The following is a 25,263-nucleotide window of genomic DNA, read 5'->3' on the forward strand; positions in this document are numbered from 1 at the left end:
ATATATTCATATAATCAGTACTTTTTGTTTTTTTTTTTTTACCCATTGCTCTATTTTACCTAAATGGCAATAATTCCTTTTAAATAATGTTGCTATGTGTACGATCCACCTTGAGCTACAATTCAATTTACTTTCAAACATTAATGCAATTGCACTTGCTGGGGGGGTGGGTGGGGGGGGGGGGGGGGGGGGGGCTTTAAAAATTCGTCTCCCAAGATAAACAAACGTCGCTTCGAAATGGACTCATCGTTAAAGCTGGGTTGACTTTTAGAGATACAAANAGCGGCCGCGGCCCCCAGGGGCGCCCCCAGCCCGGGCGGCGCGCCGTCCATGGCACCGCCGAACTTCTTGTAGGTCTCCTCGATGGGGCTCAGGATGTCGGACACGGAGAAGGGCGTCGTGTGCTTGGGGCTCAACGACATGGCTCGGCGGACGGCCAGGTAGGGGGGCCCGGGGGCGGGCGCGGGCGGGACGCGGCGGCCGCTCGTCGCCGCCACCTCGGCAGCGGCGGCAGCGCCTGTGAAGAGTAGTCAGCGGCGCGGCGAGCCCCCGGAGCTGCGGGATCTGGGGTTTATTTTAGTCCGGCGCCAGGTTTACGACAGACTCGGGGGGCGGAGCAACATCCCAAACGAGCAAACAATGGTCATTGACATCTTTTTCTCTCGTCCCCCCCCTCCCCATAACGCAGGCAAAAAAAAAGGTAAGGGGGCAGTTGGGTGTTTCTTGAAAAGATCACCCCCCTTTGCTTTCTCCATCCTTGGCGCCTCTGTCCGCGCCAGTTACCCCGGCACCAGAAATAGAAGCCGGTGTTGAAGCTAGACGTGAAGGACTCCACACTTGTCCTCATCCACACATAAGTTTTCCTGAAGTGACTTAGTAGCCAAGTCCAGTATAACTGGGGAGGGGGCAACGTGCTGCTAAGTTTGGGAGGGGACGGTTTGCAGGGCTTTTCTTTTCCTTTCTAGCTACCAGCCCCTCACTAGCTCCATCATCTAAAGTGTTAAAAAAAAAAAAAAAGGCTCTTGGGTCCCACCACGAGAGCGCATAAAGAGAAGAGATACAATGACCGTCCTCGGCCATTGTAGGGCTCCCTAATTTATGCATCTTTAGATCCTTAAGCATCATTTTGCGGGCAACCGAACGGACACTTTCCAAATTAGCTCAAAGTATCCAAGTCCAAAGAAGAGAGAAAACAGACACTGACAAATACAAAGATGCTAACTTGTAAGTATTGTGTTTTTACTCTGTGGGGATGTAGGTTGAACAAGGGAAAGAGGGCACTTTTTTTTTTTTTTTTTTTTAATGTTTCATGGTTAGTTTGCATCTGTAAAAAGTTTTTTTTTTTTTTTTACTGTTTTTTCCCCTTTGTTTCCTCCCTCGCTTACCCCCCACCCATAGGATTTATTCCATCACTACACTAATAATAAAAAAAAAAAGTCTCAAGTATTTCTAGTTGTTTAAGGAATATGAAAGTGTAGAGGTCAGGTGAAAATAGTTTTTTTTTTTTTTTGAAAAAATAGAAAACCACAGATAAGCTGATTAGAAAATTTTGTTTTGTCATCTTTTGGTTTTCAAATTTACCTGCATGGAAAAGAAGAACTTAGACATTAAGAATTTTCCACTAAATATTGATCAATACAAAGAATAAAACAAAGAAGTGTGCAAAACATATTGACTGAGTTTTGAAAACAGTCTTACAATTTCAAAAAACATACTGATAACAGGGAAATGAAGATATAATTTTAAGTTTTCCTGAAGATTGGGTTAGGAAAAAGAAAAGCAAGGAGAATGCTTTTGGAAGTAATATTTGTTGTGTTTTTTAAAAAAGAAAGGAAGGATATGTGAAAACTATCAAAGGTTAACCTGAAGGCAAGAACAATGTTACATCTTCCTTTTTATGGTTGCTTTTGGCCCTGAGGTTGCAATCTCCTTCTTGTTTTGTCTTATTGTTTTAATCATTGTTCTGCTCATTTCAGGTAGTTTGGCAAAGAATCTGTCCTATTTCTAGGGGAGAAAAAGCCACATGGTCACCTATGGGAAGAAAGTGCAACTAGATTAGTGTTTAGAGTAATATTTATAAGTGCATACTGAAGAACAAAATTCAGTGTTATATATGAGTTATTTACAGACATCACTTATTGACTTAGGAAGATTAATATTGTTAAAATTTTTAATATGATGCTACTTTTACAGGTCTTCCCTGAACTTGAAACACCTGGGCTAGGTCTTCATCTTCACCTGTACAGGAATTACCTACTTACTTTTCCTTAATTAATAATACACAAAGAAGCCTTTATGTATGTATTTAAGCAATTACTGGGATCCTTCTGAAAACTCCAGCTTGGCTTTTACATTTTTGTTTTAAATTTATATTGCTTGTATTTATTACCTTAAATAAAAAAATAATAGAAAGTTATTTTAAACTTTCGTCAAAGACAAGGTAAGTAAAAATATTTGTCTTATAACATCTGTGAATGTAAAAGTCACTTGTGAGATATCATATTTTATTTTTCAAGTTTAAACATATTTCATAAATGAAATTGTTATTATAAATTCCATGTTGATTAGTTGTCCAAATTAAAGAGGTATTTACAAATTTTCCAGATGAATATTATTTAGTCTATTTTCGGGCAATACATTTCTTCTCATTTTATTTATAGGACATCAATATAACAATTTGTAAGTGGTGACACTACAAGTTGTTGCTTATTTTACTTTTTAACTGTACTGGGTCATATTGCATTAACATCTGGTAGGCTCTCATCTTTAAATAAAAAAGGTATTTATCATATCTGAAGAATCTCTGCAGAGAGTCACTTTCTGACTGCTTAGGAATACAGTGGGCCCAATAGTACTTCTTCATTGGAGGTGAGCAGTTCTAGGGGAACAAAATCTATAATTTTCAATGTTTCTTTCTGTATCTATGGAAGTATCTGTATCTATTCTTTTTGTATCTATGGAAGTTACATATGTTCATCTGGAAAACCTATTTGGATATGTGCAGATGATTTCAAATAGATGTAGTTTGGAGAATATATATGTATATTTAAATACAAAACAATTTGATATTCCATTGAAGCTTTTCACCAAATTTATTTCATCAGATTATTGTCTGCTGAAATTCTGACTGGGAATTTATACTTAGTTTTTAAATTACTATTGACTAAATTGGATTTTACAGGGAATATATTTCTCAGGAATGTTTTCCTGGTGTCTCACTCCTTCCCCTTTAAAAACAATGCTGGCACTCAGAAAGGAAAAAAAAAAAAAAGCCAATATTCTCAAAGGGAATACAGTGAAAAGAGAAGGCTCCTCTCCCCTCTCCCCTCCCAGTTCCCTTCTCACACTAAATGTTACCTCTTTCTTCTGGGATTGTCCACATATCTTGAAGCATACCATCACTTTATATATGAGGCATAACATGCTCTATATGGTTTGGTACCTTTCTTTTTTAATAGTTAGATTTTTGTGGTTTCACACTTCATACTTAACACTGAAAACTTGGTAAGACAGCCTGTGGCAGATAAAAAGATTCAGTGGTCTTTCTTGGCCTTTTGATTAAATGTGGTATTTATTGAAAACTTCTGATGTATTAATTAACCTTAGGAACAAAAACATTAGGCAAAGAAATTCTGAAAAAAGCTGTCTTCCCAGAGTTTAGATTTGCTATTGACATCTCAGCAAGAGGGGCCTGGGAGGAGCCCAGAAACCTTCTGCTAGATCCTCTTTGAATTGAAGGTCCAGACCAGTACTGAGAGGGAAAATTAGTCTTTCTAGAGTAGCAGATAGATTGTCCTGAATTTCCTCATCAAGATGAACTGTGTTTGACAATATAACTCTGCTTGATACTCAAGAGTGCCTTTTAGAATCGAGACACTTACTGTATTTGGGGTTAGTTTAAAAAGTATTTGTGAAATAATTCGATTAGTGAAATTTTCACATTGTAGTTTTAAAATATCATCTTTGCAGTTAAGAAGGAAAAAAGATTCATGTCAAAGACACTTGTATTTTATAGTAAAACTGGAGGTTAGAAAGAGAAAACAAAACTGCTAGGGAGCTGAAATATAAAGTTTATTTAAAAATTTTTGCTAATTTCATCAGTTTCTGAAATCAGGTCCCTCCCCCCTTTTTAGTCCACCTAAGTGCTTTTCTGTTTTCAGTGTTTATTTCAATTATTTTAAATTTATTTTGATAATTTTATGCTTGTGTTAATATGACTTCATTATTTCTCTCTGTATACAGTGCTTTTTCACATTTTCTTTACAAAATGCAAAATCCTTGCAATTTAACTACTCTTGAAAATATTTTGACTCATTCTTTCCTAAGATTCAGATGTTTTATATTAAAAATAGTTTTCTGTATTTTGATAAATGGATGTATTCTAAATTAGTACAATTATTAGTACAACCTAAGGATGAATAGTAGTTGTTAAAGACATTACCCTTGTTCAAATCATTGTAGTAATGCAGTCCAATTAAATGATTCCTAAAAACAACAACAGAAAACCCCAACCCAAACCAAACAAGAAACCACCTCTTTTACAGGAAAGCTATAATATTAGTTTTTATATTCATAGCAGAAAATAACATTAGGTTATAACAGGGAGCAAAAATATGAAAAATTGTTCAGTATATCACAATTCTCTCACCCTAGAATTGTGAGCTTGAATTTTGAATATTTTTTGTATTTTAGAAGTTATTTTAGAGTGATACATGATATGGAAAAAAACAATGACACCTTTGAAATATAATTTTTATTTCTAAATAAAAAGTTTATTTATGTATCTTGCTTACATAGAGTTTAATTTTTTTAAATTAAGGTATTTCCATTGAACAATATCTTTGACATATTTTACATATTTTAGAATGTCACTAAATACTTTTTTATAAGAAAAAAGAATCCTTTGACTTTTAAGCAAAATTATGTTTTTATGTACTATTTTGTGTGAGGAGCTTATTATTTAAATATTCACCCTATTACCACACACTAATTAGAATTACTATGTAGAACTTTTTAAAAATATACTTTTATAATCTTTTTCTTATATGCTATCAATTTTTGATGAGAGGTTCAATGATTTTAGATTTTCAATCTAAGAGGTTCAATGATTTTAATGTAAAGTCTTTTTCTCTATTATGTCTTATTAAAGATATATTACTTTACATTTATGAATTAAATTATAGTTGTCAAGGAAGGTATCAAATTTTATGTGTGAATTTTTTATGAAGTAATCAAATTATTTGTTGCCATCACTTTCTTGAAGGAGAACTCCAATTTTTGATACCTTGGCAAATTTATTAGTAGGTTATTGCATTTGTTAATGAAGTTTCAACATGTACATTTTAGAAGACATAGAACAATATTATTAGAGAATAATTTGTCCAATTTTGTCCTTTTTATGTACTGCTAATGTTGAGGTGATATTTACCATGTATAGACAGTTATATATATATAACTGTGTATACACACATATGCATATGTAGATATAGATATCAGGCTGAATTCTAGGTTGAGAATTGTGCTTAAAAGAAAGCAATAAGCTAGTGTTTACCTCATAAATCAGTAGCAGTTTTAATAGATTTTAAGCAGTTTAATTACTGGTTCAATAATTTGCATTACAAAGCCTAACATGAAACAATTTAATTGTTTATTCAGTCTATGAGTGTTACAAGAAGAATCTGATTTGTAAAAGTTGCTTCGTTGGAGTTCCTAAAAAATAATATATATACATATATATGTATATGTGTGTGTGTGTGAGTGAAAGAGAGAGAGAGAGAGAGAGAGAGAGAGAGAGAGAAAATGAATATGAATGTGTATGTGTGAAGGGGAGTGGTACTGTGGATGGAACCCTGGGCTTTGGGTATGCTAGGTAAATGCCCTACCTCTGAGTTTTACCCCCAGTACAATATAAGAGTCTTAACACCATATCTTTCAGGTGGGTTTGAAAATTTTTGCCCTAAAATATCCACTTTTTGAAGTAGTTTAGTAATGAGTCCTGACTTTTAAGCAAATCTAGTGTTTATTGTAAAGTTTTTGCAGATGAAATGCTAGATATGAAAGACAATTTGATCTTGTCACAGTATAGAGAATTATATAGTAGTAATACTGAAAATCTGATTTGAACTGGTTTTTCCTTTTAGGGGTAACATTAGAAATTTCACATAAGTGCCATAAAGCACAAGCCATTGGAATGTTCAGCCCCAAAATACCATGCCAGAGAAATGACAATTGCTGGGGAAAAAACTATATCAGCTAAAATAAAAGCAGTTTATTGTTAGTTTGCAATATATCTTTAAAAATGTATAATTATTTAATAGAAAAAAAATAAAACATTTGGAATAGATTGCCTCTTCCAAAATACGTTTACAAAAACAAAACAAAGTCATAAAATGGCAAAACTTGATGAAAATAATTTTAAAATTATATGATAAATAATAAAATAGAAGTTATAATCTTATAAAGTTAACTTTAATGATATAAAAAATGTTAAACTGTAAAGTGTATATTAAGGTTGAATGTTATAAGTAAGTTTTTCTAAGATTTAGATAATGTAATAATTTATAAGGCAATTGTTTTCATACATTCTTTATATGCTTACCATTATTCTGAAAGATTTTAAAGGAAAATATTTCACAGGAAGTTTTACTTTTCTGTAAATAGTCTTCTATGTATGTACTCTAGAGTTGATTCTCATAAATGTAGTATTTCTTTAGGATAATCAGTGGTAGTTCATATATGATTGAGCTACTATTGGCAGATTGCCTTGACAGCTTTTACTAACAATTTGCAGAGATTAAAAGGGTAGTGGAAATGGTGGTTTAGAAATTGCTTTCTAAAGACACTGGAGAATCAAAGAGAAACCTGGGGTTTCTAATGCTCTCTGAAATCATCTTTATATAAAACCCAGTTTAGTAGGTGCAAGTGCCATTTAAGTGCTCTGCTCATGAACAAAAATTTCATGTGGCATAAAGAAATTATTTGGTCATGGATCCTAAATGAACAAATTTGGTGTCTATTCTATACACATGTCATAAAGAGAAATACAGAATGTTTTATATCTTCAGTATATCCTGTGTGATTGTACTTAACTCCATAGGTAACCAATGAATATAGGTAAACACTTATCAAACCCTTTTCATGCTACTTAAGCTACTTGAAACTTCCAATTTTTTTGCTGTCCTTATAAAGAAATTATATATGAAACACATATCCAATTGAACAGCAAGTTTGTAAACTTTGTCCAGATAGCAATCAAAATCATCTAGCAATGAAAGAATATTCTCACTAACAGCAATTACTTAACGACAGCATAAATCTTGATCAGTTGAACCTGTAGAAAGGCAGGAAAGTAGCCATACAAAATTCTCTTTGAGATCTCCTTCTCCTACCTTTTCAGAATACATGTTTATTTGAAATCAATGCTGTAGGTAACCTACGTGCAGATCTTTGTATATCACAGGATAAATTTCTAGAAGTAAAATTTGATCTGAATGTAAGTTCATTGCACATTTGCCAATTGTCTTCCAAAAAACACTGTATCCATTTTTCTGTGGCAATGTATGACTTTTCTCCCCACATCTTTCACTAACACTCAATAATCACTATAAATTTTAGACAGTCTGTTTCAGTGTTACATAATAAGTATTTTAACATCTCTTTAGTATTTTCCTCTTTACAAAAATACTATTACTCATATAAAACAGCAAAAAGAAAAAAATCATAAGATACATTGTGTGTGTGTGTGTGTGTGTGTGTGTGTAAAATCCCCTGAAATAATCTCTGGAAATAACTCTATTAAGTATTCGAACTAAAAATTTTAGCCTAGAATGCTACTGCATTTTCATTTTCATCCTTGTAACTTAAAGAATAGTATAGTGAAAAGCAATTATGCTTTAGAATTAAATGGACTTCAATTGAATCCTACTTTGTTTACCACACTATAAAATTTTGTGGCATATGTAACTTAAGAATTCCGAGTTTTGTTTTTCTCAACTGTGAAAATGGGACAATTTGATGAAATATGTTTGGGTAATAGATGAAATCATCTATCATAGCAGTTCCATAAAATGAGTACTTTATTTCTTCCTTTTACTCTTTTCTTTTATGAGAATAACAAAAAGACATATTTCCTAAAACACCATGTTTTATTGCAGAAGTTGGTGACCAATATGTCAAAAGAGATGGCTAAGAAGTAATGTTAGTACATAAGTGCATCTGCATCTGCACCTGTAGAAAAAGTTATTCCTTGGAGTGCTGAGACGTCTTCTCATCATCCCATGACACCTCTCTTTCACTTAACCTCCTCTTATCACATGGAATTCTACAGCCAAAATGTTGAATAATATCTTCCCTATTGGGAAAACATGAATCTTCAGGTACAAAGGAAGTACCTTCTCTTTTTGGAAGAAAATCAACTGGATAATTCTAAAATCAAACAGAACAATTCTGTTCTATACTTTCTTTCTCCCTTTCTCTTTTTCTTTCTTTCTTTTTTTTTTTTTTTGGTTGTTGTTGAACTGATAGTTTGAGCCCAGTGGATTCTATCACTGAGATACACCCCAATTCTTTTTTTTTTTCTTGAGACAGGGTCAGGCTAAGTTGTCCAGGCTGATTTCAAACTTGTGATCCTCCTACCTCAATCTCCCAAGTTGATGGTATTAGAAGCATGTACCTCCATGCCTGGCAGAAATGTTTCTTAAGCACATACTTTCTGGGACATTCTATGCTAAAGTAATAATACCTTGAGAGTTTTGTCTTAGAAAACCCTAAATGGAGACTTTATGAATTTCATAGATCGGGTAGTTAGGAGGTGGAAATGATATTCTAGACAGAAGAGCATTAAAACAGCATGCACAGAAGTAATTTAAGTCAATTAAAATTTAGTGAATGTCTTAGTCCATAGGTATGGTTTGAGTTTTACCCCAAGGGTTCGTGTTCTGGAAGTTTGGTCCCAATGTATTGATATTGAGAGGTAGTAGAACCTTTAAAACCTGGGGACAGGAACTGGGGATGTAGCTCAGTTATAGAGCGCTTCCCTGACATGCACAAGGTCCTAAGTTCAGTGACCAGCTCTGGAAAAATAAAAAAGTAGGACCTAGTAGGATGTAGTTAGGCCATTTGAAGCCCTGCCCTTGGAAGGGATCAATGTAGTTCTCTTAGGACCTTAGTTCTCTTTGGAGTGGGTTGTTAAAAAGCAAGGTCACCCAAATTCTTGGCCTCATCTGCATATGGCAATTTCCTTACCATGTTGTAATACAACCAAGGGGGCCCTCCCAGAGGCCAAACAGATCAAATGCTTGATCTTGGACTTCCAGTCTCCAAAACTGAGCTAACTAAACCTCTCTTCTTTTTAAGGACTCAGCTTCAGGTGTTCTGTTATAGCAACAGAAAATGGGCTAAGACATTTATCATGTATGGAAGCTTGGACTTGAGAACAGCAAATTGTTATGCATGGCTGCAGCAAAAGATGCATATTGAGAATCAATAGAAGATGGGATTGGAAAGTTTGGCAGGAGCCATATTATGAAGAATCTTGTAAAACATGTTAAATAATTTAGACTTTATCCATAGAGAGCAATATTCATGTTTTGGAAAATCATACTGGCATCAGTGTAGAGAATGAATTAGGAATACTAATGCTGGGGTCAGAACATCCATTTAGGAGTTTATTATAAAAATTCATGCAAGAAATGAGTGACAATCATGAAAATGAAGAAGGAATATGAGAGATACCCAAGAGATGGGATATACAGGTCTAAAAGCTTAGGGAATTGCCATACAGTAATCTCTTTCCTTTATCACCATTTAACAGTTTTAATTCTCTATAACCCCATGTAGAAATTTAGGCCACCAGTTTGCTTTAAAACCCATGTTATAGCATTCACAGCTGGCTTTGGTTCCAGATTGCAAGAAACTAACTTGAAATGATTCACATGAAAATAGGTATTCATTTAAATGCTCCTGGGACTGGTCTCATAGACCAGAGAATTGTAAGCATGCAACTGGGTGTCAGGGACAGATGGAACTAGAAACCCAAATCCCACTAAGACACTTGTCTCCTGTTATCTCTCTGGATGTTTAGTGTCATTTCTTCACTTTAAATGGCTTTTCTCCATATGGCAAGAAGCAGGGCTAGCAATCTATTCTGTGTCCCCCTCTTAGAGTGGCTTCTACTATAATGGACTGTTTGTCTCAGCTTGGAACAAGGGCTCAACCCTGTGAGCACAGTTCTGTGATAGTCAACCATCACTATTACTATTGGGTTGAAGATATGTGCATATTTGAGAGAGGGTGGATAGAGAACAGCTCCCCAAAAAAAGGCAGGAGCAGAAGAGACAAAATGAAACAAAACTGCCACACCTCTGTTGTCAGAGGATTTCATTCAGTACACTTCCCTTTGACTTGTCTGCTTTCGCTGCTCCTTACTATCTTGCTTTCTGAAAAACTTTATGGTCTTCTATTACTATTTCTCCTTCTACTTCATGTCCATGGTATGATTCCTTTATTGACTCAGTTTTTTTCTTGCCCTCTCAGTGAATGATGTTCAAAACTCTGATATTCTGATCAGCAGTAGATCTCAAACTTTGCTGGTGGGGGTGCCAGGAGTTGAACTTTGAGCCTCTTGCATGCTAAGCATGCTGTCACTGAAGTACATACCCAGCTTCTAGATCTCAAACTTGTAGTTGGCTGCAACTATCATGTCCCACAGCTTTTGGATGCTCTTTTGTTTTTCATTCTTTTTTCCTCTTATCATTTCCACTGGAGAAGTTTCTACTGTCATCTCTTCACACCCCTGAGTGGTTTTGATTTATAGCATTTCCTTTTGATTGCCTTAATTTCTATCTCTGCTTACATGTGTTCTGGCATGTTTTCTATTTTTTCCATTAGAGTCCTTAACATAGAATTATTTAAAATTCCCTGCTAGATATTTCCAAAATTTGCACCATATCAAAGTCTGGTTCTGGTATTTTCTTTGTCTCTCAAATGGGCCTCTTTCTTGCCTTTTTTAGGGGGGCAGGGATATACTGGGGGTTGAACCCAGGGATGCTTTACCATTGAGCTATGCTTCCAACCCTTTTATTTTTCATTTTGAGACAGTGTCCCATCAGGTTGCCAAGGCTGGCCTTGAACTTGTGATCCTCCTGCCTCAGCCTCCTGAGTAGCTGATATTGTTAGCATGTGCTGCTATAGCCTCTTCCTTTCCCTTTTAATCATTTGTTTGAAAGCCAAACATTATTTGTCAGGTAGTAGAAACTGAGGTAGATTATTAGAGTAAAGTTTGTTAATCTACCTAGGAGTTGGACTATTTTTAATATTTTCTATAGTTGCAGGTGCTAGAGGCTTCAGACTTCTCTAGTGTCCTACTCTTGTCTCTCCTGTTATTTCTGGGCTTCTTAAAGAACTCTTTTTTACATGAAGTATGGGCAGGCATGGTGGTGCACACCTGTAATCCCAGCAGCTCAGGAGGCTGACACAGGAGGATCAAAAGTTCAAAGCCAGCCTCAGCAATTTAACGAGGCCCTAAGCAACTCAGCAAAACTCTAAATAAATAAAATATAAAAAAGGGCTGGGAATGTGGCTTAGTGTCAGGGTGCTTGCCTGGCATATGTGATGCACTGGGTTTGATCCTTAGCACCACATAAAAATACATACAATAATTTTTAAAATGTTCATATTTATGATTATAAAACTCTTAATCCAGTCAGTTAATTTCAATCTTCTAGTGGGTCTGTGTCCCTGTATATGATCTTCACAAGTAAGTCTTGCCTCTCCCATTCTTTGAATCAGAAAGGCTCACAAATGCTGGGGTTGAAGTGTCCTTCCCTCAGGTCAGTTACATCTTCCCTAAAATGCTTTTTCCCAAAGAGTGGGCATTTGTAGGGGAATGCTCTGAATGTATTTCACAATGGTTGCTTGCCCCTACCCATGGCAGAGCCTTAAAAGACTTTTTACTGCAACAGACTTCTGGGGTTCCTAAAAGTAAAGCCCATGAAAGGAACCCCAATAACCAGGAGTTGCAGGAAGCTATAGCAACCAGGAATTTCCCATTCTTATACTAGTCCACCCTTGGTCCACGTTCTCCCTTTAATTGCTACTCCCAGTTTATGGCTGTAGCTCTTCTACTCCAGGTTAGCAGATCTTGGCTATGAGTCTCTGAATTTGCTTATCTCTCCAGATTGCAAGGTGACAGATTTGTGTTCTTAGTTCTCTAACGGTGTTATGATTTGGATCTGTAATGTCCCCTAAAAAACACAGAAGTGTTCAGAGATGAAATGATTAGATTATGTAACCTCAAGAGTGGATTGATCCATTTGATTAATCCATTTGATGTATTAATACCTTGAATGGAATGCTGTAATTGTGAGCAGGTGGGGTATGGCAGGAGGAAGTAGATCACTGGGGGCATAGCCCCTTCTTTTCTCTGCTTCCTGGCTGCCATGAGCTGAGCAACTTTCCTCTGCTATATCCTTCCACCATAATGTTCAGCATCACTCAGGCCCAGAACAATGGAGATGGCTGACCATGAACTGAACATCTGAAATGGTAAGCCCCCAATACACGTCTTCCTCTAAGGTCTTGTCAGGTGTTTTGGTCACAGAGATGAAAAGCTGACTCTCACAAATGGGTTCAAAAAAAGTCACTAACTTCAGTTTTTTCTTCTTTCTCTTACTTTCTTTCTGTCTTTGTCTGTCCCTCTCTATTTCTCTTTCTCTCTCTCTTTCTCTCCATATTGTAAAGAGGGTATTAATAACTTCCCAGTTTTTGGGTGTGTGTGTTGGAGCTGAAGTGTGCTGAACATTTAGTAGCCACTAAAGAACTGTTTACTAGACACCATAATTTTGTGTCTTTATTTAAGGACTTATTTTTTGTTGTTCTGGGAATTCCCAAACTTAAAGGTACATGTGTGTGTGTGTGTGTGTGTGTGTGTATTTTAAATATATATATATATATATGATATATATGTACTATATATTTAAAGTTAAAAGTTAAAGCTTTTTCAAGCATTTTGAGAGTTATAATATGAAAGCATGATTGGATTAGTTTTATGTAAAAGATCTATTAGTGAAAATTATAAGTAGATCTTAAGATTTTAATCCAATATAAGAACCTTCTAGTAAAATTATTCAACAGTGTTGGACTTGTGGGTTGTACTTTGAAATTTTTTTTAAAATTATGGGTTGATTTGGGAATTCCACTAACATTTTCATGAACATATGCTGCTTCTTGTTTCCCCGGGTTGAGTATGTGAAAACAGAAGCTAAATGATAACTTCATGTATTTATGGTAAAGATAGACTTTCTGCAATAAGAAGTGGGACTGTTAAACTTCTGCTGTAGAGATTTAAAAAAATTTTTTTTAGTTGTAGATGGACACAATATTTTTATTTATTTAGTTTTATGTGGTGCTGGGGATCAAACCTGGGGTCTTACACCTGTGAGGCAAGTGCTCTACCACTGAGCTACAGCCCCAGCCCTGATGTAGAGACTTTTTTAAAAAAAATTATTTTATTTTATTTTTATGTGGTGCTGAGGATCAAACCCAGGGCCTCACATGTGCTAGGCAAGCACTCTACTACTGAGCCACACCCCAGCCCCTGGAGACTTTAATTATCAGAAACATGTGATTTTTAAATCTTCCAAAGGAGAAAGAAATCACCTCTGTTTCAAATTTTTGTCTCATTAGAGTTTAAATCCACTTGCCTAAATTAGTGGTGATAGCCTTTGAGAAAGCTTATGTAGTCTCCAGAACTGCATTTTAGGTTTACAGCCAGGCTTAGTCATGGAGATCCTACATAGCAGGAGATTATGTCATGCGCATAGAGGGGACTTTGGCAGCAAACTGCATTTCACTGTAGTGCTGGGCGGTAGGGATATTGTTCACAGTATGCCTATGAGGCAAGCAGAAAGAAAGTGCCTTGTGCACAAGATTCTGTGAAGATGGTTTTCCCCCTGCAGGAATTTTTGTGTGGTGAATAGACAGCCCCAAGATGTCTTAGAGTTGATCTTCATTCCTGAGAAAATGCCCTGCGCAGCAAAGTTGCTAAGAATGAAGAGCTTAAGGGTGATAAGGCTAGTTAGTATTGCTTTTTCACTAGAAATTTTATTAATGGTGAAAGAGGGAAGGCCTTGATTAGCTGTTTTACTTTTTATTGTTTTATTCTGAAGAAATATTCATGTTCCCAAATAGTAAAAAGCTTTTAAAAGTTGTTTTCAAGGGCTATGAAATATCATTTTGAAATAATAATGATTCTTAATTTTACATAATTCATAGTTTCTTAATTTTATATAATTTGTTGTTTTCTTTATTCTAATTCACTTGTGATACATTTATGAATATATTTTCATGTTCCAGAGATCACTTATATTGACTTCAATATATTGATGGATAGTGGCAGAATTAACAGGTTTTATGAAAAGTGGTCTTTCCTTATCATTCATAATTTTGAAAAAACTAAATTAAGGTATAATTATATATGTTACAATTCATACTTTTTAATGTTCTTTTCCATGAATTTTATTAAATGTACAGTCATGTAACCACTACCACAATCAAGGTACAAGCTGGGTGTGGTGTCTCACACCTGTAATTTCAGCAACAGGAGACTGAGGAAGGAGGATTACAAGTTCAAAGCCAGCCTCAGCAATTTAGCTGAGCCTTGAGCAACTTAGATTCTATTTCAAAATAATTAAAAAGTCTTGGGGATGTAATTCTGCACTAAAATACTCCTAAATTCAATCCCCAGTACCAAAACAATTAATTTTTAAAAAGACAGTATACTTCAATGAACCCCCAGATTTCACTTGTGTCCTTTTTTCTAGATTTTGCTTTTACCTTTGTGATACATTTTGAATCAATTTTTGTAGGGTGTGAGAAAGTATGGATCTATTTTCTTTTTTTGCCTCTGCCTCCTGCCATCCCTGTTTCCCTCTCTCATTTTGCAAATGTATGTCCAATTCATTGACCACCAATTGTTTAATTGCCTTTTTGTCTTTGTTGAAAATCAATTAACCAGATGTGTATAAATCAAAAATTTCTGAGCTCTCTCTTTTATTTCATTGATCTACTTGTCTATAAATCTCAAAAATTTTAAATTCATTAGTGTGGATGAGACCTAACATTTACTGTCATCAGTATTTCACTGTTTACTTAATCTATAACATGTCAAAAAAGTACAAAGCAAAGCTCTCTCCATAACATATTTTTGACTTCTGAAAATGCATTAGGTAACTGTAACTCATTGACATTTATATCTCAGAGCTAAAATACAATGATTACATTTGGATCAACACTTTCATTACTTACAGCCTGAAACTAATTATGTTGCCAGTATAATGAAATGAAAATGTTAACATGTTTAAATTTGTCATGTGAAAATATGTCAGATGTCACAATGAAACCATTTATTGTCATCCTTGTCACAGTTGCCTCTGGTCCCATAATTACTTTCTAGTTTCTAAAAAAATAGGTTTCAATATTTAAAATATTCAAGAGTAAAATATTGAAAAAGCACAGATGTTTCTTTCCCTGAACTCCTAGTAAAAATCCTTTTTTAAAATTTTAATGTTTTGCCATCATACATGTACTTTTTTTGCATTACAATTTTTAATACAAATATATGCCACAATTTTTCATATCTCTGTTTGTATATAAGATATGTTGACATCCAATTCATGACTTCATACATGTACTTTGAATAATGATGACCATCACATTCCACCATCCTTGCTAATCCCCTTCCCCCTATCTTTCCCTCATTTTGTCTGTCCTGAGTTTGAGTTGCATGGTATACTTTAAGATTGGGAGGACCTCAGCTTCTCCCTTTCCTACATCCAAAGAGGATTACTTTGTGTATGTATATGCTTTTTTGTTGTTGTTGTTGTTTTTCTTTTCTCTCTCTCCCTCTCCCTCCCTCCCTCCCTCTCTCCCTCTCTCTCTTTTTGCTTTGTTTGTTTGTTTTTTGGACAAGAGCTGTATTCTACCAGGTATGTGGTTTCTAAAGTATTCCATCTCCCAGCCTAAGTTATAGTTAAGTAACTATAGATACATTTTGTCTGTGTGGCAGGGAGCTTGGGTGGGAGCACCCACCACTAAACACTGTGTTTCTCTCTATACCTCCAGGGCTTGGGGTTCTAGATTAGTCACTCCTGGGCATTGTCAGGGCCATGGAGAAGGAGAGGAATGAGAGAGGAAGTTTTTACCTTAATCAGGGGCACCCTGATCTTGTCCATTGTGTACTCCAGCGACTCTTATTCTCAAATTACCATTGGGTTATGCCGCAGTCTGGCTGGGCACAAATCACGAGCCACTGAAGCAGGAACAAACTTTATTTCTGAACTCCACCAGCACACTCCACATACGCTCCCCGGGAACTTTCCCGAACCCCACGCGGCTAGTCCAGGAACCAGCCACCGGAAATATTTCCTCCGGAAATCCCTCCTCCTGCACTTCCCCAACCAATGGGAACTCTCCAGGAATCCCCAGGAATCCTCACAAGAACTCCAAAGTAGCGGCTGAGGCGGATAGTAATGCCTCGCCTGTCAACCAATACTATTGGCAAAATGCCAGGGGCCATTCCGACTCAGCTGTGGCTCTCAGCAGTGGCTCTCAGCAGGGTTACTTTCTGTAGTGTTAGCAACTTTCACTTCTGCCTTGACACTGGATGAATGGGATCATTCACAAACTCTAGCTTCCTCCTACTTTTTATACCATGCACCTGATTCCAGAAATGTTTGCTGTGGACTTATCAATAAGGATGTTCAATGTACCTGCTGAAGCTTACATGAATTTGCCTCCATTATACTGTGGTGTTTCCTGCTTAGCAAATCTCTGTCCCCCTGTCCTCCAGTTGACAGCTTGTGAGATGTGCCTCTGAAAGGGCTTTATCTCAACACTCTTTGATGACTCCCAGGAGGCAAGTCATTACAATTTTCTTGATGTTATTTCCCTCTTTCCCCAACAAATGAGTAATCTTTCTTATCATCCCCTCTACCTGGGTTAGAGCATAAGTTGTTACACCAAACTTAGGGGTTTACAGAGTTTGTCAGCACTTTGTAACACCCTGCTTTCCCATCCCACCCCAATGTTACAACAGATCTTTTCATCCCTCTTTTCTTGAGGACACAGCAGCCAGGAATAATAAGTAAGCAAGTGGTGCTGAATGAAATGTATCTAACACTCCTGATTCAGCCACTCATTCTCATGTGCTTGAGGTACCTTATTTATAGAAATTCCTGTAATTGGAGGATATCTCCTGTCCCTTTAAGATTCCAACCCTTGCAGGAGAAGACAGTAGGGCCAGAGGCTGCTCATCCCATCACTCAGTCTTGCTTTCCACCTGTCATTTTCCTAGGGGACACCTGGGCAAACAATTCCAGGGCATTTAGCCATGCCTCGACTCATCCTCTTTCCTAAGACATGACTTTCAGAGTCAGCCATTTAAAGAATAAGGTCTTATTCTTCTAGATTCCTCCATGCATTTCTCTATTTTAAAAAATACATGGAGTGATATTATACAGACTATAGGTTTCTTTGTTTATGTACTCCTATGTTGTTGGCCTTTTTGCATGTTTTCTGCTACGTGAGTCCATTGTATAACCATAGCATGGTTCACTTTACCAGACCTTTATTGACTAATGTTCTTGTTAATGCAGTATTCAGATATTGTGAGCAACAGTCCCATGATGTCACTTATATGTATATCTTTGTACACCTCAACCATGATTTCCTTAGAAGTGAAATTGATGGTTTCTATTTTAATATACACTATCCTTATAAAAAGTAGTACTATTTTTTCCCACCAGCAGTATATAAGGGTCGCCTATTCCTTATGTGCTTGCCAGCATTGGCCTTTGTTCTTCTTTTTCATTCATCTCAGACCATATCCATACCAGTAGAAACATGGCATTTTATTGTTTCAGTTTGCATCTCTTTGATTATTCATGTGATTATTCATCATTTTCATATACTTAATAATCATTTGTATTTTTATGTGAATTTCCTTTTCTTGTCTTTTTACTACTCTAGTGTTCATATTTTGCGTATTGCTTTGTAACCGTCTTTATATAACAACTAACTCTTTGTCTTGCATATATAATGTAGATATTTCACTCAGATTATTTTTTGCCTTTAAGTTTTAATTCTAATATCTCTTGCCAAATGAACTTCAAAATTTTTATGTAGTCATTTTTATTTGTAGCTTCTGGATTTGTATTTTTACCTCACTCAAATCTTATAAAAATATTTAAATGTATTTATTGCTTCTAATGATTTTTTAAGACCTTCTAACCACAGAGGCTCTTTCTTGTTATGAGGTTGAACATTGTAGGAAAACTTTCACTGCAGAATGGTATAATGGAGAAGGGTAATATGAAGTCACTTCTTTCTTTCCCCTTCATCCCATCCTCCTTGAAGTCACTTCTTGACAGGTCTGATGACATAGAATTTATGGACACCAAAGAAATTGCTTAAAACCAAGAGCCCAATTTCAAGACATTGGTGTTGTCTACACAGTTGTCTAAACAATTGCCCCAGTGTTTCATAAGTGAGGGGTAGATTTTTTTTGTTATTGAGTTGAATAAATATTTTGTTGACAGTTTTAACCAAATCTGCACTAGTGTTATAATTTGTAAACCACTAACCAGTTGGCCTAGATAGGTGTTTCTGTATCTGGAGGAAAGAAGCCTGGCTAAGCAATGTCATGAATTATTTTTGTAGCCACTCTGAGGAACAGAGTGGTCATCCCCTCAAAATTGGTTTTGGATGTTGATATTGATGACACCACACACATCAAGATGGTATGAAAAGCTTTATTACACATTACATACATGACTAAGGTCTCTATGGAAAGTAGGACAGGTGTCCCAAGTAAGTCTGAAATGGCTCCAGAGAGCCAGGAAAGAAGACTGTTAAGGGGTTTAGTGCTGGATCTGGGACAGGCTTCCATGCATAGGTAAGGGCTTACAAGGTTGGAATCTTCCCCCAGTATCAAAGGAGGGAGCCTCCAGGCCTCTTGTCAGCTAGCCCAGATGTGGAACACTGGAACAGAGGGAGTGAGAAGCTCAAAAACAGGTAGCAATCAAACATCAAAAAACAAAACAAAACAAAAAACAATGAAATCAATAAAACTAAAAAAAAAACAGAGTTAGACTACTTAGCATGTTACCAATCACTGAGCAGGGATGTTCACATATCCTTAGACTTATGCTGAAAGGTGGGAGTACTGGTATATTGAAGAGCCCCCCTCTCCCACTAATAGAGACAACCAAACACCTTTTATTTTTTTATTTTTTTTTTAAATATTTATTTATTTATTTATTTTAGTTTTCAGCTGACACAACATCTTTGTGTGTATGCGGTGCTGAGGATTGAACCCGGGCCGCACGCATGCCAGGCGAGCGCGCTACCGCTTGAGCCACATCCCCAGCCCCCAAACACCTTTTAAAAATAAAAATATTTGTGTCAGGAACTCTAAATAATCATGATGTAAGTGAGAATTCACCATGCCTAAACCAAGGCACCTGGATAGTTCAAATATTTATGTTGAGAAAGATTTTAAATGACTCAGCCATGAATGTAAAATGACCTTACACTCCTCTGATGATAATGTCTTGGTCTTCTGAGGTTTTCCATTACTTGGTGATTTAGTTACTAATGTTCTATGAATCAGATGTCAGCAATGCATTTATTTCTAGAATACTGAGTATCAAAGCTTGGGTAAACTGTGGCTATTTTCCTTTGTGAAAATTCTATTCGTTGATATGTGATTTTCTCATTTCCTCCTGAAATCACTCCATCATTGTCAGTAATTTCATTCTCTCTCTTTAGGCAGCAGTTACTGCCCTTGACTGCTTGCTTTTTAGATTTCTGTCTTTCTTGGTAACCATTTTCAACAGTACAAACTGACATAGTAGAGAATAGTCTGCTTTTGTTGAGAGTATAAGTGGCCATTTGATTTCAGTGGGTTCTTTGATTTAAAAAAATACATATATATCTATATCTTTGTGAACATATTCAGTTTTGAGATAAATTGGTCTTCATGTTCAATACTAATTTTCAAAGCCTGAATGATTGGTTGAAAAAAAAAACCAAAGAATCGAATGTTTCTCATATTTCACCATTAAGTGTTATGCTATGTGATTAATTTTTGCATTCTCTTGTCATATGCCAGGCTCTTAGTTATAAATTCCATTTTTAGTTATTTGTTTTTGAAGAGCTAATAGTCTGTACTTTTGTTTTAATACAGCTACTTTTTATTGTGTATTATTTATTTTGAGGTGGGGGCCTCACTATATTGCCCAGGCTGGTCTTGAACTGGTGGACCTAAGTGATTCCCCACCTCAGCCTTATGAATAGCTGGGACTACAAGTGGGCACCACTGCACCCAACTCTACTACTACATCTTTTAAAATACTTTGATCTGTGCTTCCTACACTGGTTTTTATTATATGTACAAATAACTTGTTTTCTTTTTCAAGGTAACATTCAAGCATCTTTTGCCACAGAGATTCTTTTTATTACATTTATTTGCTTGTCAGAATTCTAAATAAGAAATTTTTGAAAAGTAATGGTAGTTTCACACTTAGGTCAAGTTCACGGAGTTGAGGAATTTCTTTAATAGGCATATTGTTAAGAAAATTCAATATACAAACCTGAAAATTAAAAAGAAATCAATAAATAACATTCCTGGAAACATTGGACAAATTTTCACTTTAAATATGGGTAATAATCCTCTAATCATAAGAGTGACATTGGCTCACTGTACTTAAAAGTAGAATTCAGTAGTAGAATGCAAAGAAATTGTACTAATACATCCACACGAGTTAGATTTGCTTATTAAATCAAATAGAATTAAATCAGTAACCCCTGAACTAAAAAAATTTCCAACAGATACTGTAAATCCTTACAAGACTTGTACTAAACATGACTGATGTCATCATTACAATCTTGTATTACATTCAACATACCTGCATATTGATTATTGAAAGAGAACTGTCTTGTTCTCTATGAAAATAAACATAATACTAATATGATGAAGTAATGCTCTGAGAGTGTAATCGTGATGTTATCAGACATAGGGTCCAAGAATAGGTATCAAAAATGTTAAACCTTAGTCATCCATTTGTCATAGTGGGCAGTGCATCAGTATTATAAAATGTTAAACCTTAATGATGATGTTCCAACATTGCTATTTAATGTTCTAGTTTATGCCTAAATTCACAAAGTAGTATGGCAACACCAAATATTATTGCTTCATTTACTGTTAGAATGTTCTTATTATCCAGTAAGAGGTCCCAATAAATCATGGTGACATTTCATGTAGCTGCTATATTAATTTAGTACATATTTCTTTTGATCAGTGAATCAGCTTTCAGCATGTAATTGCATGGTACTTTAAGGTATTTAGAAAGACTGGAATGACTAGTAGAATGATTTTTTTTATTGGTTGTTCAAAACATTACAAAACTCTTGACATATCATATTTCATACATTAGATTCAAGTGGGTTATGAACTCCCATTTTTACCCCAAATACAGATTGCAGAATCACATCAGTTACACATCCACATTTTTACATAATGCCATATTAGTAACTGTTGTATTCTACTACTTTTCCTATCCTCTACTATCCCCCCTCCCCTCCCCTCCCATCTTCTCTCTCTACCCCATCTACTGTAATTCATTTCTCTCCTTGTTTTTTTTTCCCATTCCCCTCATAACCTCTTATATGTAATTTTGTATAACAATGAGGGTCTCCTTCCATTTCCATGCAATTTCCCTTTTCTCTACCTTTCCCTCCCACCTCATGTCTCTGTTTAATGTTAATCTTTTCCTCCTGCTCTTCCTCCCTGCTCTGTTCTTAGTTGCTCTCATTATATCAAAGAAGACATTTGGCATTTGTTTTTTAGGGATTGGCTAGCTTCACTTAGCATAATCTGCTCTAGTACCATCCATTTCCCTGCAAATTCCATGATTTTGTCATTTTTTAGTGCTGCGTAATACTCCATGGTGTATAAATGCCACATTTTTTTATCCATTCATCTATTGAAGGGCATCTGGGTTGGTTCCACAGTCTAGCTATTGTGAATTGTGCTGCTATGAACATTGATGTGGCAGTATCCCTGTAGTATGCTCTTTTAAGGTCTTCAGGGAATAGTCCGAGAAGGGCAATAGCTGGTTCAAATGGTGGTTCCATTCTCAGCTTTCCCAGGAATCTCCATACTGCTTTCCAAATTGGCCGCACCAATTTGCAGTCCCACCAGCAATGTACAAGAGTACCCTTTTCCCCACATCCTCGCCAGCACTTGTTGTTGTTTGACTTTTCTACTTGTAGAATTTGTACTAAAGATTCTAAAACTCCATGGTGATTAATTTTGTGTGTCAACATGGTTAGACAATGGTGCCAAATTAGTCAAACACCAATATAGGTGTTGCTGCATAGGTTTTGTTTAGATGTGATTAACACTGAAATCAGTATACATTGAGTTAAGCATGTTACCCTCCATAATGAGAGTGGGTATCAGTCAATCAGTTGAAAGCCTTGAGGGTAAAGAGTTAAGTCTCCAGGGGAAGGAATTCTGCCTCCAGCTGCTCTGCAGATTTCAAACTTTCCAGCTCCCACAGTCATGTGAGCTCACCCCTATATATACAGTCAGCCCTTCAAATCTATGGTTCCACATCTACAGGGTTAACCAATCATGGATTTAAAATATTAAAAGTTCATCTGTATAGAACAAGTACAAATTTTTTCTTATCATCATTCCTTAAACAATACAGTATAACAACTATTTCCATAAATACCTACATTGTATTAGGATAAAAGTAAGTGGTCTAGAGATTATTTAAAATACATGGGAAGGGGGCTGTGAGTGTAACTCAGGGGTAGATTCCTTGCCTATCATGTGCAAGGCCCTGCCCCAGCACTGCAAACAAACAATAAAAACAACAACAACACAAAAAGTAAAGTATATGGGAGGATGCACTTGGGCTATAGGCAAATGCTGTGTCATTTTATACAAGGGACTTGAGCTAAGAGAGGCAGATTTTAGTACCACAGAACTAATCCACTGTAGATACCAAGGGATGACTGTATACATGCATCTCTTTTTGGTTTTGTTTCTCTGGAGAACCCTGACTAATACAACTGTCAATTTAAAATAATCAAGTCCCCCCAAACCAAAGGTCAATTGTTTTCTCTGATATGTGGATGCTAACACACAACAAATGGGGGAGGGGAAGAATAGAAGTTCAGTGTATTAGACAAGGGGAATGAAGGGAAGGGAAAGGGGATAGGAAAAGGAAAGGCAGTGGAACAAATCAGACATTTATATATGAATGTACCATAGTGAATCTCCACATCATGTACCTCCATAAGAATGGGATTCTAATTAGAATAAGATATGCTCCATGTATATATAATATGCCAAATATACTCTATTGTCATGTATATCTAAAAAGAACAAATAAAAAAAATAAAATGAACTTTAAAACAAGAAAGTAAAAATGAATATTCTAAAACAGTCTCCAACACTGATAGTGGCATTTATCTTCACAATGGTTTTCCTCTAAAATCTACTCAGCTTTTCATTTTAGACTGGAGAATATTTTAGAAATTGGTTACTGTTGGTTCTGTTTCTTCCTGAACAGTTGTTTGTGTTTGGGGACCTACTGGATGTCATGTTCTCGCTGAATTTAAATGATGATTGTGTGTGTGTGTGGTGACAAACCATAAAAGAATTATGATACTAATATCCTGTCTGAAAAGATAGATATGACTCCATTTTGAACCTTCTCCATCTTTTGAACACCTAGTTTCATATGTCCCTTGAATGTTCCTGTTATACTCGGGCTGAGATACAGGGCACATTTTACTCCTTATGGCTTCTTTCTTTGCTCTTCCCCCTCAGCTATTAATTTTCAAGGTAAAATCCCAGTTAATTTATAAAAAGGAAGAAGTCATAGAAGGGTCACATGGTCTGAAGTTCGAGTGTGGACACAAGAAGACGTAATTGTGTACTTATGGTAGTATTGCAGGTCTAATAGGCTCAAGACATCAGCCAACTCATGCAGTATCCTACAGTCATTCCCATTTGTCACCACCTAATTACCAATTGGTGGAACAGTAGAGGAACCCTTAAAACTAGTGACTTCAGGTGATCTTTCCTTAGGGTTTTAGCCATTCAGTTGAAGATGATATTATCATTTATCAAGTACCTGGTATGTGCCAAGGCTTGTATTAGCAATTGGTGTTGTTCAATACAAGTAAAATACAGTTTTTATTCCTAGAGAGATTTTGTTCTAGTTCATAGTACAGCATGTTAAATACTAGAATCCAAATTTGAAAATATGTACCATAGAAATGTCATCCTTTCTCTACTTTTTGTATTGCCTCCATTGTCACAAATGAAATGTATTATATGGGTTTGGATTTATTTCTGGATTCTCTTCCCAACTATTAATCCATTTGTCTTTCCATGCACCAATGCCACATTGTCTTGTTTCCTGTCACTGTCTAGTATTTTTTATACCTGATTAAGTCTTCCTACTTTGTTCTTTTCCAAGAATGTCTTGACTATTCTTGGCCCTATATATTTTCATATAAATTTTAGAATCACTTCGTTTGCTTCTAAAAAATTTTTTGGGGGGATTTTGTTTGAAACTAAATTTTTTTTTATTTTTTAAATTTTTATTGTTGGTTGTTCAAAACATTACATAGTTCTTGATATATCATATTTCACACTTTGATTCAAGTGGGTTATGAACTCCCATTTTTACCCCGTAAACAGATTGCAGAATCACATCAGTTACACATCCATTGATTTACATATTGCCATACTAGTGTCTGTTGTATTCTGCTGCCTTTCCTATCCTCTACTATCCCCCCTCCCCTCCCCTCCCCTCTTCTCTCTCTCCCCCCTCTACTGTCATTCATTTCTCCCCCTTGTTTTTTTTCCCTTTCCCCTCACTTCCTCTTGTATGTAATTTTGTATAACCCTGAGGGTCTCCTTCCATTTCCATGCAATTTCCCTTCTCTCTCCCTTTCCCTCCCACCTCTCATCCCTGTTTAATGTTAATCTTCTTCTCATGCTCTTTGTCCCTACTCTGTTCTTAGTTACTCTCCTTATATCAAAGAAGACATTTGGCATTTGTTTTTTAGGGATTGGCTAGCTTCACTTAGCATAATCTGCTCTAATGCCATCCATTTCCCTGCAAATTCTATGATTTTGTCATTTTTTAATGCAGAGTAATACTCCATTGTGTATAAATG

This window comes from Marmota marmota, unplaced genomic scaffold (genome assembly GCF_001458135.2).
Source record: "Marmota marmota marmota unplaced genomic scaffold, marMar, whole genome shotgun sequence".
NCBI lineage: Eukaryota > Metazoa > Chordata > Mammalia > Rodentia > Sciuridae > Marmota > Marmota marmota.